Consider the following 17,647-nt stretch of genomic DNA (forward strand, 5'->3'; position numbering starts at 1 on the left):
AAAAGCCAAAGAGAAAGCAAAACATGCATGGAGTTAATCCTCTGACACTTGCCAAGTTGAAGTCTCGTACAACTGAGAATGCCATGCAGGACATCGATTCAAATTCCCACGTTCTTGCAACTTTAGAGGGCACATTTTACATTCCAAAACGTAACAAGCATTTGACCTCAGGTTCCTGTGTTGTTCTGTTTTAGGAATCATTTTGTGCCGGTTCTTCCTTTAGCATGTGTGTCTTTGGTTATACAGTCGTTCCTCGCAATATCGCAGTTTGATTAACGCGCCCTCACGTTTTTTCAGAAATGAATGAATTAATAAATGATCACTGTTTAGTGGTTGACTATGGTCTATTATTAGTTACAACATGTTGAAATACAAGTGGCATGTAGTATTCTGGTCACTGGCGGCAGTGATGACACAAAACATTGAGACATTACCTTACATTACATTTCCTTAACACTGCATGAAGTCAGCCAGGGCATGTCCAATATGATGAAAAAGTCCTCCTCCCATCCTGTGTGGAAGTGGTTGGTTTTTGGTTACTGGAATCCTATATTGCAGAAATTCTGTTAACGCGGCCGGGTCTGGGTCTGGGTTCGAATGTATATAGTATTGTGTAACATAACAAGTTCCTATCCATGCAGAGGAGGCATGCTTTAATTGTACAGCTGTCCCTCCTATATTGCGGGTAATTGGTGGCGGACACCCGACCGCAATAAGTGAATTTCTGCGAAGTAGGATACAATGTTAATAAATGGAATATTTTCATACATAGAGCATAGAAAACCTGTTTATGACTCTCTAAATACGATTTACCAAGAGCCCTGAGTGTTATATTCTCATCAACCACGAGAAAGGGTTCAAAAGACTTCCTAATTGGCAAAAGTAATAAAAATGTCCTCTTTATTGTGAAAAAAAAAACATTTTCCCTCCTGGAAGCTGATAAGAAAATCAACTGGTACTTTCACAGACGAAATACAGGAAATGATAGAAAAAAGCCAATCTTATAGTTTCTTTACTGACACTGTCATGTTTTGGAGCCCGCACACTTAAATGGGGAAATAAAAGGAAGCAGAAGCAAAAGAGAACAAAGACAGTTGATGGCGAATAGAAAAACTTTTTTAATTTCATGGGAAATAGCAAAGTTATGCTACTCTCCAACAGTCCATAATAGCATATCATTATGTGGAGTAGTGATGTGCAGATCGAACTAACTGAACCTCCCATACCAGATCTTTATGCTCTAAAAATCGATTCTCAAATTAAAAAAATGATACTTCAGTCATTTTAGGTAATGTATATCATCAACAGGAACACAGTGGAAAGTAATTACCGTAATTTCCGGACTATAGAGCGCACGGGTATGTAGTGCCCAATAACGATCGCTGCCTTTGTATCGTTTCTGATAGTATCTCCAAATTTTGGATCCATATCGATCCTGCATTATCCAGTGTTGGTGCTTTTCAGGCTGCCCAGCAAAACAGGAAAAATGCGTAATGTTCCCTTGTGTGTAAGGAGCCGATGTTTGCAATGTTCACCCAATGTCTTCAAAAGGTCTCCAATTCTCTCAGGTATACCATATTTTTCTGTAGAAATATAATTCTAGCAGCTCATTACAACAGTAGAGAAGCAATGTGAATCGTCATCAATAGGGGTGCCACGAGATCTCGCAAGATTAAAACTTGACAATATTTCTCATTTAAGGGAAAATCTGTCTCGTGGGCACAGGCCTTTCAGACTGAGAGCTGCGGCACCGCTGCTGTGAATGATACCTGGAATATGGTGTGGAAGTGTGCAAGACAGCTTTGGAACCGCACATTAAGCACTTTACGCACACTATAAACCTTGCAATCCAACTTGCACTGTGTTCCCAGCATCATTTGTTTGCTCACAACGTGCGGCAGCTTTTTCTCATTGGTGCCGAGGTGTTAATGTTCAAGCGGAAGCTGTAGTAATTCTACATTTGATCATATTTATTTAAAATTTGTCAGATCAATACACGATTGTTGCATATGACTTCCATCATTATTTAAACTTTTATAATTTTGTTAGTTCAGTTTAGTTGTTCTTTTTGTGTCAATTTGTGCATATCTCGTTCTTGCCGCCTCTTGCCCGAAGTCAGCTGAGATAGGCTCCAGCTTACCCATGACCCTAATGAAAACAAGCGATATCGAGAATGGCTGGAATTAGGTTGAAGTGGGTCACATTGATCCCTGCAAAGTAGTTAGCTTGCCATGCCGTGTTCCTCCTCATGTCAAACCTTGAAACGTTTCAGTTGTTCCTCGCTGCTGCACATCACCCACTCCCTCTGGATGTCGCCATCAACTCTCGTTTCACCATGTGCTCCGTTTCCCCTCTAGTGACAAGCCTTTGCGTGTCTGTGCATGTGTGCCTGTTGGGTTTCACTTGTGTTTGCGCCTATGTGAATGTGTTGACGTGTGCAAAACACAACAAGCCATATATCGTGTTGGAAAAGAAAGGAAAACACAACATTCCAGAACATTTTGAAGGTGATGTTTGACAAGCCTTGACTAAGTGCAACTCAGGTCAACCTTGTGCGTCGTGACTTGTTTTTCACCAGTCACCATGACGAGAGTCCCTCTTGGGGACGAAAAGCAAGGGGGTCAGGGTCAGCGTGTGCATGCGTGTGTGTGTGTGCACAAAGGGTTCTTATCAGAAGCAAAGGCAGCAGTGAGACTGAATGTCAGACATTTTGGATGTCTTCCAAGCTGATAGAGTACAGTGAGGTACCACTGCTTCTTCCCCCTCAGGCCTGCTTGACATTTGAATTCTCTGTGCTGGTGACCAATGCATAAAAGAATAGGTGCTGCTGCAATTACAGCCAAGGTCAGTGCACCGCAGCGTAGCTTACTGTGATGTCCAAATGTTCAATGATGGCTTTTATAACAACTATTATGCCCTGAATACACATACTGCTAAAAAAAAATGTTGCCTTTCATTGAAACTATGCCTTTAATTTCACTCCCCAGAAAACATTACAGTGGCTAAAACCATGCCGATGCTATGAGTTTTAACAGGGCTCACTTTTCCTGTTCACCTTATAAATATGCAAGCATGCCATGTTTATTGATGAGCTGTCAGTTACTCTGAAGCATGACCATGACAGGCCACATATACATGACCCAAAACACACATGCAAAGATACACAAGCAAATGCAGAAACACTCACTAAAGCTTTGAAGGTCAGCTCACTTCTGCATGGTCATTAAACTCTCGGGTGCACATATGCTATTTCATCCTCTAATCCTACAAGAGCATCCCGGTTTAACTCCAACTTTGCTTCTGCCTAATTGTCTTTTCTCACTCATTCTTTCTCATTCCACTCAAGAAGCCTCTCCGAGTTAGAGCCTGCCACAGCTGGTCACACCCGCTGCCAGTCACATTTGTTTATCATACTAACATATCCCCACCAGCATCCGACCAGAAACATAAGCAACTCTGCGATTTTATCAGGAATGCCACAAACATGCCACACCAGATAAACAACATATTTGGACACAAACACATGCTCAGAGTAGGGACGTCCCTTGGTGGCACAGAACTGGGGAAGTTTACTACGACAAACCCAGTGGCGGTCCCAATTATATATACGCATTACTACTTTTTCTTACATTAAGGATATAAAAGATATAAACAATAAATACAACAATTAGAAAGAAAATTCTCTTTTTACATTGCACAAATGAGTCTCCCTTTCCTCAACCTCAATGCACACTCCCACAAATGTTTTTTTCAACTGCAGACGTTCCAAAATATTGTACAGGATCCCCTTCATTGGAACTGAACATCCCTATTTACACAATTAAAGCTCCCAGTCAGGAAAACACATGAACCGCAGTTAGCCTATAGCGACCAAGTAACGTTTGCTTATTTGATCCCATGCATTCCACAATGTGGTGTGCATGATATACTGTCGCTCCATACCTTTATCTTTGGCCCGTTTCCCCTTTTCTTCTTTTCTCTTCTTGCTAAATTGTGCGCGTGCTGGCTTTGATTTTCTCTTTTTCAAGTTTTGATGACAAAAATTAACGACACTTAATTGTCATCTCCCACCATCGTTCATCTGGCAGTCAAGGCTAAACCAACTCATATTGACTCACAATTCCCTCTTTTTTCTTTATCATTTTTGTAGTGAAATAACATTTGTTTGAGACTCTTGGTCTGCCATGTGGTGAATATAATGTTAAGAATGAAATGTTTTATTTTTGAGCAATTACTGTTGTAATTTATTATTTTTTTACCTTGTAATTAACCTGAGGGCTGAGGCCCAGTTAACCAATTAACACCATTGCTCCTCCTGCCAACTGTTAATGATAACCGCATAATAGAAATAAAGACGATGATTCAGAACGAGAATATTGTCAGGCGGTGGAAGGAATACTTTGAGGCTCTTCCAAACCCCACAACTTCCATAGATGAAGTAGAGCCTGAGGACACAAACGCTCCACAGTGGTAGAGCTCCGGGAGTGGACGAGTTTCTGAGTTTCTCCATTGTGCCATTTGGTCCTTGTACAGCCGGAACAGGAGCCTGCTTCGCATTGGCAGCAGTAAGCCTGTTCCCGGCGCATGTTGGCCTCCACCAAGGCTGTCCTTTATCACCGATTCTGTTCATAATTTTCATTTCTAGCCGCAGCCAAGGCATTGAGGGGGTCCAGTTTGGGGGCTTTAGAATCTCGTCTCTGCTATTTGTGCACAATGTGGTCCTGATGGCCTCATCAGGCTGTGACCTTCAACATTTACTGGGGCGGTTTGTAGCGGAGTGTGAATCTTCTGGGATTCTTATCCGGCGGAAGAAAATGGAATGGAACAATGACTCAAAATAAACCACATGATCAGGAAAACTGCAGTACGGACATCCCTTGTGTTTGGGGTTTATTGATTCCAGACCTGACAGTGATAAGTGAATATCTGTGAAGTAGGATTCCTTCTTTATAAATGGAATTTTTGTAGTCAGAGCAAAGAAAACCTGCTTACAACCTTCTAAATATGTTTTTTTAACATTATTAGAGCCCTCTAGACATGACATAACACCCCTATAGTCACCTTTACACTAATATTACCCAATATAGTAGATATAATAAGAGAAAATAAGCAATTTAAGACACAAATAAAACATGCTCGTGTGTGTCACAGTAAATGTGGACGGGACAGGAATTGGCATTGGGAGTTCAGAGTTACGGCCACAACAGCAGCCAGTGTGTATTATGGTTATTATTATTATTATGTTATTGTTCTGTGCCTGTTGTGAGATCATTCAAACCTGTAATAAAAGCCTGTTGTTACAGCGAAGTCTGGTACTTGTCTCACCGAACATTAAAGTAACATTACTGACACCGAGTGACCACTGTAGAATACTACACTCGCAATTTGAATGCGACAAATATGGAATGTCTTATATTAGTATTTTAGTTCATTCAGCTGTTATTATACTTTAAAATGCTTAATTTAGGCAAAAAAAATGTACAACTGTAAAACACATCAGAGGCTTAAAGTGCTTTGTTTTGACTGTAAAAGGCGCCACATTGCTCAGAGAGAATCCACACAAGCTCAGGACAACAAGCTAATTCCACAAAGAAATGCTGGGAGGCAACAATGCACTACTCTGCTACCTTAAAGACGTTACCGCTGAACTGAACCAGAGAGGAGAAGAAGGCAACTGAATTAAAAAGTTCATACAAACACATTTCCATGCAGATGGCGCTGCATGCAATTAACGACCTGGTTTTGAAGGGCAGTTAGCAGCACGCAGCAGACAGATGGACAGCGAGGAGAGGGTCAAGATACGAGGTCAATCCATCGGCGTCTCCATGCGAGCCGTGACAGAATGGCAGACAGCGAGATACAGTAGATGCCGCTAGGTGCCCTCACCGAGGAGCACAGCAGCTGTTCACTCCTCCGTCTTTTGCTCGACTCACCTGGTGACAGTGACGCTGACACAGCACCAGGTGACTCTCGAGTGCACACACTCTCAGCTCAACACTGTAAATAATGCATCAAGAGAGTGAGAACACATCGATGGACTGTTTACAGTTGACATTAGTTTGTGCATGACTCTGGCTGACCATGCAAGCAACTCCAGTGGTGGAGAGACACAGATGGGGGGAGTTGAACGCTGAGCAGGTTCTGCTGGAGATATGCGAGCCAATATCCGTCATGGTGGCTTTAATAATATTCTCCATTCATTAGAGCACACCCTGGAGACCTCAGTTACTAGACACATCCCAATTAGGGCCTGTGGTGAGCTAATGCTTCTGGCTCTGGTCGAGGGGCAATAAGACAAATAAGGAAAGCTCGAGGGTTGCATTAGTGACTCCATCCACTCCCTTTTTTTGGACAGGGAGGACAAAGAGCAGATGGAAGAGAGGGCACTAACGGCATCGACTGCCACGAGGCATGATGTAGAATGAATTTGATTTACTGTGCCTGTGAATATTCTCATTCATCCAGGTCATTGCATTCTCAGGGCATCGATCACAACTGGACTGTTCAGGTTGTCATCCGAGCAGGCTTCATCAGTTCATGCTCAAAGACTAGGTGGGACGAACGCTAGTCAGACAAGATAGACAGCTCTAGTCTGAGAGGTTAGTGCAAGACCAAGTGTATTTATCCTCTAGAGGAGGAGATTTGAGTTGTTTTGCTCTTTTGTGGTGTCAAATGGCGGTCGTCGGGATACAACGGAGTGGGCCTCTGACCTCCAATGATAGTCGTTTGTGTGGTATCATTTTGTTAGCATTCTATTGAGTTGTAATGATGGTCATGGACCCACCTGAAACCAAGGTGGCTGTGCCTTATTTATTTGTGAGAGGCTAAATGATTGAATCTCTTAGGAAGCGATGAAAGGAAAACATTCTTTGTGGGAGAAATGTGGTGTTGCAGACCTCCTCTGTTCTGAGATGGCTTCTCAACCTTGACGTAGATGGCTTCCCTCAATCCTTTTTCAAACCATCTGTCTTCTCTGTCCAGAAGATGTACATTTTTGTCCTCAGAAGAGTGCTCTTTCTCTTTGAGGTGCAGGTAGACGGCAGAGTCTTGACCTGCAGGCAGCTTGTGAAACTTCAGATTAGCAAGCATCTACTGTATGTCTTAACTTGTTGCTTTTTTGCAACAATCATTGCAAAAGAAGGAGCAGTCTAAACTCAAGAATGAAATGAAATTGGCTGACTCACATTCAAAGTAGCGTGACTCCTACTAATACTTTTGACGACTCAGATACATAAATTATAGAATTTTTGGGTTGAGCAGCTGTGGAACATTTGCACGTCATCACGGCGTCGTCATTCGCCACATTGTTTTACTTTTTTAAAGAACGTATAGACCCGAATATGATTTTTTTTTTTTCCGCCAAGAAAAAGTGTCAAAAAGACGGGTCGTCTTATATTCAGGGTCTAGAGAGTTATACAGGAAAACCAACAGATGCCAAATGAGTTCGAAGCAAGTCCGAGCTTTTCTTCCTGCCACTCATCGACACCAGTAACCATGCAGCTGTGAGAGCTGTCACACAGAGTCGTGATCCTCCAGTAATTTAAGATAATGGTGATCAATAAAACAGAATTATAGAAGAATTGTCGAGTAGCTTAGAATGATATCATTCTTTATCCAGTTATGTACAGTAATTGTCATTTCACTAATATTGAAAACACGATTTTTAAGAAAAACATGAATTTTTGCCTTTGATTTTGTGTGAAAAAAATATTTTTCCCAAACGGTTGTTGAGTAAGGTGTCGTCTTATATTTGGTGTCAATACGTTATCAGTGATCGTGCATATGATCAACATCTTAGTCATACACTCAACCTGCACACCCTCAAGTATGCACCCACTTAAGAGATTTCAGGTCGTTTATTGCTGAAAGGAAGCATCTCTTTGAAAAGTTACTGTCCCATGAAAGACAATGACATCTTATATTGCTCACTTTTATGACGATGTAAGTGTGCCGTGGAAGCGAAGGAGTGGTGGTGCTAATACCTCATCTTTATGATTTTGTGAAGAGCTTCCAAAACTGCAAGATATTAGCAGATGAAGGGAGATTTACAGTCTTAAAGCCTTGAGAGATTAAACTTTTTCAAGATCACACATACGTACATGTAATAGTTGGACTTGATTCAAACAATCCGTTCACAATTTTAGGGAACGATCAACAACTGGCTCATTTCCGTTTCATTCTGATGAATAACACAATGAAGAAGAAATGATTGATCTGTTTTCTATTTTGATCAACTGGGATTGAAAGGGGCAAAAAGGACATCAAAATACAACACATTGCAAGCCTCTTGAACATTATTATATCCACTGATCCAAATTTTAAGACCTGTTGCAAAATTACCAAGATTTACATTTTGCACTCTTGAATCATACGGAGGTTCTAAGCAGAGATTCAGAATGCAAAAAGACAAAAATGGGAGTGAGACAAAAAAAAAGTAAGCAATTTATTGCAACCAACCATTAAACTGAAATAGGTTCATTGGCTGATCAAAAGTTTAAGACCATAGATCAAAACAACACAGAAACCCGCCTAAAATCTTCGAAATGAGTAGCTGCGGCATTCTTCTTTAATCACATCAGAAATTGGTTTGGGCATGCTTGATGCCAGTGTTTCCAGGAGGCTAGTGGGAAAGTTGCTCCAGGTGATGAAGACAGCTTTGCTTCACAGAGGGCATCCACTGTCTGGAACTCCATTTTTGTAAACTTACCTTGCCATCCATCCCCAAATGTTCTCAACTGGATTTATATCAGGGGTACATGCAGGACGGTCCAAAAGAGTGACGTTGTTCCTCTGGAAGTCCTTTGTTAGGCGATCATTTTGAACTGTAGCGTGGTCCTGTTGAAAACCCAGTCATTACAGTCATGAGGGATGCCCCCTGCAACATCTCCATATAGCCACCCGCCATTTGAAAAAAATGACATTGAATCCACATTTTAGCCAAGATTTTGGTTTTTAAAGGCTGTGGTCTTAAACTTTTGATCAGCTGATGAACAGCCTAGTTCAGTTTAACGGTTATTTGCAATACGCTGCTTTGAATGGTCGTCTCGCTCCCATTTCTTCTTTTTGCATTTTGAAGCTCTACATAGAACCTCCTTAAGATCCAGCAGTGCAAAATGTAAAATCTTGCGATTTCTCAACTGATCTTAAGATTTTGATCAGGAGTGTATTATGTTGTCATAAAAAACTAACTTTGAGTGTTGGCACAACAGCCTGAGAGCGCTTGTGTTTCCAATACTAGACGATTGATGAACTGCTGAACACATCTTTTTGTAAGCGTTATTGTTACAATACTTCTGTGAACAGCTGAAGAGTTTCATCTTTTATACAACACTCACTGAAATACAATATCTCAGATAAGTGTGAACACCCCTCACATTTTAGCGACCATGTTTATTACATTATATCTTCTCAACGGACAGTGCAATGGAAATGAAACTTAGCTATAACTACTATTACTACTATCCACCGAAAATAACTCTTATTGTCAAATAATTGATCATTCTCTGCTTCAGAATGTCACTGTATATGTTGGAATTCATGTTTCCCTCGATGAACCGTAGCTCCCCAGCGGCAGCAGCACTCATGCAGCCTCAGACTACGACACCGCTACCACCGTGCTTCAATGTAGGCAAGACACATTATCTCGGTATTCACTTGTGTTGCCAACTATTTAGACAATAATGGCTGGGTGTTGGGACATTTTCGCTGGGTAGTAAATGTATACTGCACACACACTGACTACTGTAAAGTATATCCAAGTTGCATTTCTATATTGTCCTTTATAAGGATATACCATAAAAAGAAAAATGGTTGCTAAAAAGTGAGGTGTGTACTCACTTTTGTTCAATTCTTTACTTGGAAATTCATAGATTCAATCATAGAACATTTAAGTTAAACGATGAAAAGAAGCCTCCTGAATAGGACAGTTTGGATGCACATGGGAGAGTGTCGGGGTCAGGTGAGCTCACGTCTGTTACGCCTGGTGGTTCGCTGAATCAATGCGTCAGCACTCTTTAAACTCTGTTTCCCTTCGTGGTTCTTTGCTTGATTAAACACATTGAGCGACATGTCAGCAGGTTCTCTGTGGCCTTGCCCTGCCCCGTCACATGATCTAATGGAGCCTGTTCTCAGGAACAATTAGTAGGTTATCGGATTTAAAAAAAAAAAAAATCTGATCAATATATTTTCAGTTTTTATCTATTGACTTTAAAACCACTTTGAAATTAAGGTTTGTTTTTTATCTTTCAACCTTCCGTGTATTTTTGCTTTCCCACATTTTGCTCTTTTTCCACTTCTGTCCACCAACATCTCTATTAATAAAGCCCCATTTCAATGTTATAAAGACACCATGATGCAACGGCTGCAACCTGCTCACTGTCCATTTCTGCATGAATCATTTCTGACCTCTCTCTGCTGCTAACTCTTTTTGAGGTGAGGTGATGTAATGATATCGACGACTCCCTGGCTCCACATACGTGCATCCATGGTCTGATTATGTGCTTTCCCCTCCAATCAAATCCAGCTAACGATCCCAGGGATTTCATATTTATAAGCTAGAGTGCCCTGATTTATTATTTCCCAGCTCCTGACATAAATACTTGTATTGGCTTTGCAATAAATGAGGAAGCAGGCAAACGCCACTTTCAGCTGCCTGCACCCCAAAGAAATAATGCCCATGCGGAATGACATCAGCAAAGCAGGAATTAGTCTCACAGAATCATTATCTGCAGCCTGTGTGACTTCCTCGTAAAAGCTTTAATGCTAGCAGACCTGAGGGAATAAAAATGAAATCATTATTTTTCACCTGCGAATAACTGGCTGGATGGTGTTGCTGTATTTGTTTCCACTGGATGGGCTAATTGGAGGAAAAGCTGTCTGTTTCATTTATAGAGACTCATTTTGCAATTATTGAGAGGTGAGTGTGAAAATAAATATAGTGTTGAGTTGTAATGTGAGAAAGGAATTCAATGAATATGGTCTTGAACAGTCATCTGTCTCTAGACAGTCTATAGTCAACTAACCTGCCGTTTTAATTGTTAACATGTCCACCGTCAGTAGGAACTCTCAAGCGGCATTTTATTACACATTCCCTGGTTGGAGGTCTGAAATTTTGGGCTTCCAATTTTCTGCAGCAGCGTTACAAGCTTGTTAGTTATGCTGTTACTGTATACAGTCTTCCCTCGCTACAAAGTGGTTCACCTTTCACGGATTCACTGTTTCTTTGACTTTTTTAAGTGCAATTTTGCATGTTTTTTTAACAGCGTATGAATGCGCATTGTGTTCTACGTTGTTGTGGTGTGTTATAGAGATCTATCGGCGCTCTGTTGTATGTGTCTGTTATTCTATTTCCTACTACTATCAGTAGAGGGTATTGGGTACTCTCATGTGTGAGCTGGAGACGTGTGAAGCTCCACCTAGCTCAGTATGTGTTTATGTGCCTGCACGAGCATATTAGGAACCCTCAGTAGGCAATAGCCGGCTAAATATAGAGCCACAACAGTCCTTATTGGCTAAGGGAGAACCCGCTCAGTGTTCTGCGTCCTGATTGGCTGCAGACCATTGTCAATCAATCTCCTTTTGTGCTGTTTCTTCTTGTGGTCAACGGTCGCTAGCAAACTAGCTAACTGTGTGAGCTGCCTGCTGACCACCAATAAATAATAGAAGAAGAAGAAGAAGAAGAAGAAGCTAACCGGCTTTATGGCGCCATTGCCGAATAAATGAATCTTCGGTTTAAGGAGTAGGATGAGGAGGAGGAAAATACAATGGCAGGAGCAATATGTTTTAACACGGACACAAAAACGCTACAGCCAGACAGCGGCAGGACGGGGCACGGTCAGAGGAGTGAATACGCGTGAGTCACTTAATAATTTCTTGTGTCCAACTGAGCAGATTAATCATTAAAATTCAAAAGAAATTTGAACTTTTAAAGCATTTAAACAAGAGAGAAATGTGAGAAAATGTTAATGCCTGTCTGAGAAAAGTGTATAAAGTGTATGGTGAGGGATTTTACAGCCTTAAAACATAAAAAATAAAAAAATGAAGTTGGCTACTTTGTGGATTTCACTTATTGTGAGCTATTTTGGGAACCTATTACCCATGATAACTGAGGGAACACTGTACCATTTATCAACATTTTTTAAACCACAAGACAAAACCATGAAAAATAAAAAGCAAAGTGCACTTGTAGTCTCATGTCATCTCATGCACAATCATGATTCGAGATTTGGGACATATGTTTTGGTCAAATTCCAAGTTGTACAACCCTTTGGAGAGTCCAGGACATACATGATTTAGGATTCATCTCTAAATGTTTTTATCATGCATGCAAATAAGAATAAGTGCATTAACACATATGGAATATTCAAGATGCTCCATTGTGCAGGTCCCCAAGCAGCCCTTACACAATTACATTGGGATTGCGTGTTTGCGTGTGCAGTCGTGTTTCGGGTGAATAGCGAGCATGCAAGTCACTTCTCTTGAGGGGAGAGATGAATGTGTTGTTAACGTTTCCCTGAAATACTCAGACTCCCCTCACGCTACAGCTGACTCGTTTTAATCGATGCTATTTGGGACCAACGGAGATGCATTCTGTCAGAATCTGTAAGAGCTGTCGCGTTCAATCACTGACCCTGGATGAGCTGCTCAAACTTTCGGCGCCAAGGACAACATATACTTCATTCAACTGCTACCAGAGCAGATCGGCTAGAGGGCTAATTTGTCCCCATGCAGTCTAAATCCCAAACTCCAATGTCTTTTTAACTGCTGCTGAAGTTCAGACAGATAAATGAACTATCTACCTCTGTGTTATGCTCCCTCTTAATCCCCTCTGAAGCAGCAGCCCATTTGTCCTTGACTGTGACGGAGTCTTGGGTCAATAAAGGTACTGCAGTGCTGTTGCGAGGCCGCCCAGTAAAGCCTCTGCTTGGCGCAGCAATACGCTGACTGGCGTCCAAGATAGATGGAAGATACGAGTGAATGGAATCAGCAGAGCAAGTCCAAGCTACCGGGTAATTTTAATGCACATTATTATACGGTGGAACACGGGATGTTGTATATATATTTGTGTGTGTTTAGTTAATTTAAATATGGTTGTATTATAGTTAAGAATATGGTAGTGTTGTGCAATAGATGTGATAAGTTATGTGAAATGACATGTTTGAACGACAGGTGTTGCTAATTCGCAAGGTTGTACAGAGCGTAGAAGTAGTTCAGGAAGTCAGAACAAGAAAACCGAAAAAGTGATACAGACGCATGTTGAACGTATGTTGTGTTACGAAGTAAAGAAAAACCAAGAAACGACACTTCTGACGTCAACTTCATTCTGTGACTAGCAACGAAGTTACAGCTAAGCTACCGCACGGGATAGTAGTAAAAACCGATGCTTTCATTTTTCACCACATTGTGCCATTGCAATTTTTGGGTTTGCCAACTGATCAGGCTTTCGTTTCCACTGCTGGGTGAGATAGAGCGGTGTACCAGGTCAGTCTTCTTCCTGAGGTAGAAGATGGTGAACCTCTGATGTAAACTCATTGAACCAAGAGAACAGTGAGAAGGCCAAGTCAATTGGTAGCGATTGTCCTGTGTTCCCGCCCAGCAGCCAGTCTTGCATGAGGTCCACACGGTTATGTCACCTCTTTGTTGTGGGAATTTGGACTTGGACCATGGCACCCATCATTCTGCCGCTGTCATCCCCTATGGGTTAACCTGTGTGTGTGTGTGTGTGTGTGTGTGTGTGTGTGTGGTATTGGCCCTTAATTTCAGTGCAGTGGTCTCTCGCTATTGTATTGTATTGTATTGTATGTACTTTATTTATCCCACAGCGGGGAACTTTACTTGTTACAGCAGCAAGACAAGTAAAGAGAACAGTGTAAAGAAAGCATAGTGTCTACAACATGGTTCAGGTGGTGCAGGTGTTGTAGAGCCTGACAGCGGTCGGTATGAAGGACCTGCGGAACCTCTCCTTCTTACACCGTGGGTGTAACAGTCTGGTGCTGAAGGAGCTGCTCAGGGAAACAACAGTGTCATGTAGCGGGTGAGAGGTGTTGTTCATGATGGATGTCAGCTTAGCCAACATCCTTCTCTCCCCCACTTCCTCCACGGAGTCCAGAGGACCGTCCAGGACAGAGCTAGCTCGCCTGATCAGTCTATTTATCCTGCTCCTGTCCCTGTCCGTGCTGCCCCCTCTCCAGCAGCCCACAGCATAGAAGATGGCTGAGGCCACCACAGAGTCATAAAATCATCAGCTACATCACGGTTCGAACAATGCATTCTCACTCTATCGGGGTTTTTCAAAAATGTATTAATTAATAAATGATCGCTGTTTTGTGGTTGAATATGGTCTATTGTTAGTAAAAAAAAAAAAATTATATTTAAGCAAATTATACATATTCATGGCCTAAGCATTTTCAAGCATAAAAATGGCTGAATGAACGAAAATACAAATGTAAGGCATTGAAAAGACGTGATATGAAGTGTAATACAGTATCCGTGACTTGTTGTGTGTGCCTTTAAGACACGGGGCCTGGGAAGTGACGTGTGTGACGTCACCTGACTAGATTTGACTGTTAGCTGAGTGCTAAAACGAGTATGCGGCTCATCCCTACCACATACCACAATGTGTCTTTCGATGCGTTTTCTGAATGTCTTATATTTGTATTTAGTCATTTTTATACTTGAAAATGCATAATTTAGGCCAAAAATACATACTTTTTTCTTAAACGTGCACATTTTTTTTTACCAATAATAGGCCGCAGTCAATTTAACAAAAACGTGATAGTGTGAAGCCGCAAAACTTTAACAGCGATGTGAGAGACGACTGTCCCTATCATGACTGGTACCCAAGATGGATATTTTGGAACCCTTTACATAGGAAACACTGAAAAATGCCTACCTTATAGAATTGAATAATGGCGGAACACTTCATCTCTGAATTCTCTGTCACTCATTCTCTCTGTTGTTTACGCAAAACAGAAAAGCTTTAAAATCCCAGCTAAAGCAGTGTAAAAGTGGCTTTTGTGTGTTTAACACCCACCCCACAAAAATATGTTCTGTCCTCTGCTTGATGCGCGTTTAAATTGTGGAGGCTTAGTTTCTCTAATTTCTTCATTCTTCAGCTTCCATTCTTTGTCATTGAACAGGCCGTGTGACATCCTTCAACTATGGCTAAAAAGGATGAAAGAAAACAGACAAGCAAAGTGTGTAACAGCCATCTGTATACTTTGTGCATCGTGGCATATTGCTGAAGGGTACTTGCTCACAGTTTTTACTGCTTGTCTTTCATCTAGTCTTCACAGAAATATCCCATCACAAACTCTCAGAACATTCACTGCCGCTTTTCATCTTCAGCCATTTCTTAGGCCAGTTCTTTACTTCTCAAGTTGGCCTCCAGTCAGGTGGATTCTGGCAAAGGAGAGTGTGACACAAACAATGTTGGCAAATTAATTTACCTCGTGCTAATAAAAGACAGCTTAGCCTGATGAAAAATAATTAACAAAAATCTTTTTAATTTGCTTGATTGTCCCTCGGATGAGCGTGTGATTTTCTAATTAACCTGCCGCAGAGAGGAGACTGGTGAATACAATCAGTCTGGCCCTTTCATTATTTGTCATGAATAAATGACACAGCATTATCATTAGGTACAGGTCCTTCACGATATTATCATGCAGAACAACGCTCTTGGTAGAATATCTGAAGCAAAGCCAAGCGTGCACGTTAGCTGTATTTTCATAGCAAGGCATTCCACGAATGTGGAAACCGTGATAGCATCATAAGCAAGAGAGGTGAACTTTCAACAGGACTATAAGTAATCCCTCGTTTATCACGATTAATTGGTTCCAGACCTGGCTGTGATAAGTTAATTTCTGCGAAGTAGGATTCCTTATTTATAAATTGATTATTTTCATAGATCGAGCATTGTTTCCGACCTTCTAAATACGGTTTTTAACATTATTAGAGCCCACTAAACATAAATTAACGGCCGCATAGTCACCTTGACACTCGTATTACCCGATATAGAAGGCAAAATAAGAGTAAATAAGCCATTTAAGACATAAATAAGCTATCAATGTGTTCCCTAGGGGACCTGAGAGAGGGGCGGACAGGAAGTGACATCAGGGATTCAGAGTTGAGTTTCAGCTCTGCGTGGCTCATACCCACAAAAGTAGCCCGTGTTTTTATTAGGGATTATTGTGCCTGTTGTGAGATCATTCAAACCTGCAATAAAAGCCTGTTGTTACAGCAATCAAGTCTGATGCTTTTGTGTCTCACCAAACATTACAGCAAACATTACTGACATCTAGTCTATCATTAACGTCTTTGAATGTGTCTTTTGAATGCCTTATAGTTGTATTTTACCTTTATGTTTTATGCTTGAAAGTGCTTAATTTAGTCAAAAAATACATACAATTTGCTTAAATATAAATGCTTTGACTGGTAATAGGACGCTTCTAAATACAAAACAGCATGATTCATTAATGAATATATTTTTCTAAGAACGTGATAGAGTGAAGCTGCGAAATTTGAAGCACAAAGTGGCGAGGGACGACTGCATTGCTGACTGTTTACTAAGAATAAAGAATATAGTCACAGTGTTGGAGAGTGCAGGTGTGGGAGCACCTATTACAGGGCAGAGAGAGAACAGGTAGAGCTCATGCTATGAATTTGTAGTTTTTAACAATTACATTTACACACACTTTACTGAAAAACAATACTCTTTATATTCAATATACACTCCTGATCAAAATCTTAAGAATTTGCATTTTGCACATTTGGATCTTAATGAGGTTTTAAGTAGAGCTACAATATGCAAACGCAAGAAGGGGGGAGTGAGACAAAAACATTTGGAAAAAAAAATAGGTTGTTTAGCACCTGATCAAAAGACCACAAGCTATAAAAGCCAAAATCTGCTCAAAATGTTAATTTTCTGTCAGGCATTCACACTGTCGTGCCCTCCTGATGGCTAAAGCTAAGAAGCTTTCTCTTTTTGAACGTGGTCAGATTGTCGAGTTGCATAAGCAAGGCCTCTTGCAGCGTGCCATTGCTGCTGAGGTTGGGCGCAGTAAGACAGTCATTCTACATTTTTTGGAAGATCCTGAGCATTATGGAACAACAAAGTCAAGTGGTAGACCCAAAAAAAATCACACCTGCGCCGAGCCGGAAGATCCGATTGGCTGTCCATCAAGACACAGGGCGGTGTTCAACCCAAATGAAGGTCCTTACTGGAGCAGACTGCAGCGCAGTTCTTATCTTAGCCATCTGAGAAGATCAAATACATTGTTTTTGGTGCCTAACTGTTTCCCAAGTATATTAGTGCATGTGTGAATGTATAAACGAGAGGCACTAACCTAAATTTCTTTGTAGAAAGGCGTTTTATGAAGTACATTTCCTTGTATTCACTTACAGTGCAGCCTTGCCACATTCACTGGTAAGTTAACTGTGAGCGTTGTTGTCACTTTGCTTTTAAATATAGAGTTACCGTATTCTCACAGAATTCTGAGCAGCACGGTATTAACTTCATGATGCAGCAAGTTCAGCAGTGTTGCGAATTTGCAACCTTGCCGTTAAAAGCTCTGTAGTATTGCTCTTCTATTGTAGGGAAACAACGACACCGATGTTGGCTGATGTCACGTTTTTATGCCAGTATCAGCCC

Source organism: Dunckerocampus dactyliophorus, chromosome 11 (assembly GCF_027744805.1).
Source record: "Dunckerocampus dactyliophorus isolate RoL2022-P2 chromosome 11, RoL_Ddac_1.1, whole genome shotgun sequence".
Classification (NCBI taxonomy): Eukaryota; Metazoa; Chordata; class Actinopteri; order Syngnathiformes; family Syngnathidae; genus Dunckerocampus; species Dunckerocampus dactyliophorus.